Here is a 4,060-nt window from a genome sequence, read left to right as displayed (position 1 = left end):
CACGTGATTTTTTAGTGAAAACATACTGAGCGATTTCACAGGAGCTGTGGGGCCCAATTGGAACTATTTCTGGCGCCAAAACCTATAAGAAGACCAAGGGATGAGGAGGTTCTCATTCATTCACTCATTTTTAGATAATTTCTAGTTAGTTTTGGAAGTTACATTTTGTAGAGATAGAAACTCTAACTTCTCTCTAGGGTTTTGCCTTTCAAATTGGAATTCTCTTGGATCCATTGGTGAGATCTATTGTCAATTCACTTCTACATTGTTTCAAGTTGTAGATCTAAATTCTTCTACTCTCAATTTAGTTCTTATTGTCCAAGTTACTTGTGGATCTTAGCTTTTGGATGTTATTACTTTTATTTCCATTAATATATTGAGGTAATTCATGTTAGTAGTTGTCAATTGTTAATCTCTTGTTGTTAATCTCAAGTTTTCTTCTCAATTTTACAATGCCTTTCACTTTTGCTCTCCAAGTGTTTGAGGAATGCCAACTTTAGCTATGGAGTAGACTTTTCATACTTGGCTTGGGGGTTGAGATATTAGAGACACTTGAAATATTAATGTCTATTGTTGATAACCAATTGGAAATTGCTAATTGGTTTGCATGTCACTAAAGCTAGACTTTCCTAGGGTTAGACTAGGACTTGTGAACCCAAATTGATTACTTTCACTTGACTTTCCTTTATACAAGAGGTTAACTAAGTGAAGTAATAACTAATTGTGGTCACAATTGATAGAGATAATGATGATAGGATGTCCAACTCTCATTCCTAGCCAAGGCTTTTATATTGCTTGATTTCTATTCATACTATTGGCTTGTTCGTTGATTGCATGAAACTCCAAAACACCAATACACTTCTAACCAATAATGTGCACCTTGGAGCACTCCTAGGGAGAACGACTCGGGACTCATACTCTCGGTTATTGATTTTAGATTGTTTGATATGGAATTGCGTGTCGGTTTAGACTATACTACGATTGGATTCATTGATAAATTCTTTACCAGCATGAGATCACTCATCAATTAGCTTATTTTATTTTGATTAACTATGAAAAGGATTACGTTTTTGGGACATTTTAGTGGTTTAAAGTAATTGTTCAAAACTAAATGATTATGTTTCAATTAAGATTATGGTTGGGGAAATAAAATGACTTTTCAGCCTTTTTGGTGAAAAGAATTTGGGAATTTTTAAATGGTGCAGAAAAAGTTTGCACTATGGCAAATTTTTAGCCCAATTTTGAAGGGCCATAACTTGGCACTCCGAACCTAAAAATTTATGAAACTTATTTTGAAATGAAATTGGGGATGTCTAGTTTTATACCATTGAAGAATAGAGTCAAAACAAATTTTATATTAATTTAAAAAATTGTAGTTAAAACTGAATTCTGCAAATTTTACAGCAAAGGTAGCAGAACTAGGTTATGCGCGTACGCAACTAGCCTACTTATGCATCATTCACTAACCCTCAAGGAATTGAGTTAGATTTTGCACATACACACGAAACCTACATATGCACCAATATGCAGATTTTCTGGAAATGGTTATTTTGAATTGTTAAGCCTTTCTAGCGAGCTTGTAAAAATATGTAACCTCCATATGAAGTTTAATAACCATTTTAAAGGCTTTGAATATGTTAGGAGTAGGTATAATGAGTTTTATTGAATCTTTCCTCGATAAAAACTTGTTAAATGAGATATCAATGTTGTGGAGATGGTGGTTTATCCCGCCCACAGTGATGACGGTGATTTTATCCTGCTCAGGACTCGAGAATTATTAATCTTGTGATAAATATGATTATGATTGAAATGTGAATATTGACTTGTCAAGGATGTGGGAAAAGTGGTAGGAAACTTTTCCTTGATTTTATTCCTCCACATTCTCTTACAGAGTTGCGATGTAGATGTGGGGAGGTTAGTAGGGCACTATCCCTCAATTTATTCCCCCACATTCTCTCTTGATTGTGTATGCTGGATGTGAAAAAGGTGGTAGGGCACTCTCCCTCGATTTATTCTTCCACATTCTCTTTTAATTGTATTTTGTTAGATGTAGGAAAGGTGGTAGGGCACTCTCTCTTGATGTTTTCCCTTACATTCTCTCCTATTGCAAGGTGAAAAGGCACTCTCTTTCGTTTTATATGGCACGACCTCACAAGAAAATGTGGTAAGGCACTCTCTCTCGATGTGTTCCCCCTTATGATATCTCTAGGAGAAGGTGGCAGGATACACTCCCTCGATGTAGTCCTCCTGGGGATACGTAACAAAGAGACCATATCTGAATTAACTACCAGATGTGTCGAGATCTAACAATTTAACTGACATGTGAGTTCAAGACTAGTAGGACAGGCATGCATCATACTACATTTGTTTGTATATTGCTTGAGATTTTTTGTTTGTTCACTACAAAAAATTTTGGTTAAAACGGTGGTTTTTTAGCGTTATTACAATGGTTTGAACTGCCATTATTACCTTGAATGCACTCAAGAAAAACTTGAAGCGCCATTTGGTTATTACGGCAATTTTTGAAAAACCGCCACAATTACCTGTTTAAAACGGCAATTTTTAAGTTGGGTTAAAACGGCGCCTAAACTGCCATTTTAAACATATTAAAATGGCGGTTGTTGGATTGTTTAAAATGGCAGTTTAAACCACCGTTATTACCTATACATGATGCATGGTAGTTACGAACCGTCACAATTTCAAAAACTGGCCGTAATTTTCGTTAAAACCGCCATAATAGTCATAAAAAATTTAAAACCTTATTATTTTAAAACTGCCATAATATTCATTTTAATATATTAGATTTTTTCATCGACTAACTATTTTTACTTTTTATTACAAAATTGCATAAGTTTTACATAGAAACATAATCAAATTTACAAAATTACATAACATTAGGGTCAAAAATTCAAAACCTAAACTCAATCATAACATATCCTCTTCATACATAGTATCCTCTTCATACATAACAGTCAAATATCATAATGTTTTACATATGTAGCCTTCACTTTATTAACTATCATGAAAATAGATTGTCGCGCTTCATGATTTGTGGAACCATTGTTTCTCTCTTTTGAAGATTGACTTTTTAACTCTTTTTGGGATGTAAATTCACTTCTTCAACCCATTTCAATCCCTTAAAAAAAGCAGCGATCCTGATAACTTCGCTGGTATCCTCCAAATAGTACTTTGCCATGCTTGGTTTCTGGCCAACCGTGCATGCAAACACTTGTGATATTGTTGGAAGTGCTAGATTTGAAACTAAACGAGCAATGCTTTCGAACACGTCTTCATCTGATCAATCGTCCCCAATGCACAACAGAAAATCTGGTGATTTACCCTCACTCCTCATGTTTGAGATTAGATTCTCCACAACTATACCCTTACTCACACCTGCATCTTAGATTATAAAATAGTATAACCATTATTTAACAAATAACCCCATCATGCATTAGAACACAATTCAAATACCAAAATGCAATAAACCTTTATTTTTGTCTACTTGAGGTTTCACTTCAACTATGTGTTGTCCCAATTTAACAACAACAGGCTTATTGGCCAGCACATTCTCAAGGTGATCAAGAAGCTCTTTGGATTCGCATGATCCAAAATAAGGATCGGCTTCTTGATGGCGCCAAACAATTGCACTCTCCTTGTGTTTAATGAAAGAACAATACGTTGCCTGTGTAATGCGCCATCACAGGATCTGCCATCTTCCAGTCAAAATCAATTGTTAACCCAACAATTGAATACATACTACATATATCCCCACTCATCTTTTTATCATATATGAATCCATGGTGACTAATATTTTATGTGCATTTAGTCTTTCTGTATAACAATTCAGGATATTAGTGGTATTAATTCATTATTTGTCCTTAATAATTGATATCTAAAAAAATGTGATTCAATTATAGTTATTAATTCAAAAGATATTGGTATCCTATAAAAGAACTCAAATTCTAAATGTTTTGTATATGCTAATGGCCCTAATTGTTAACGGATAGATCAGACCTCCTTGTTGATGGTGAGTTTATGTCAAACATTATGTCTTTAGATG

At 34.4% G+C, this 4,060-nt stretch overlaps 1 pseudogene; it reads right to left on the bottom strand.

The window, feature by feature from the left end:
* Positions 1-3,088: 3,088 nt before the first annotated feature.
* On the bottom strand, positions 3,089-3,776 carry LOC112748562 (probable alpha,alpha-trehalose-phosphate synthase [UDP-forming] 11; annotated as a pseudogene).
* Between the last annotated feature and the right edge of the window lie 284 nt (positions 3,777-4,060).

Source organism: Arachis hypogaea, chromosome 15 (genome assembly GCF_003086295.3).
Source record: "Arachis hypogaea cultivar Tifrunner chromosome 15, arahy.Tifrunner.gnm2.J5K5, whole genome shotgun sequence".
NCBI lineage: Eukaryota > Viridiplantae > Streptophyta > Magnoliopsida > Fabales > Fabaceae > Arachis > Arachis hypogaea.
The sequence above is the reverse complement of the archived record's forward strand: the minus strand, read 5'-3'. Positions and strand labels throughout refer to the sequence as shown.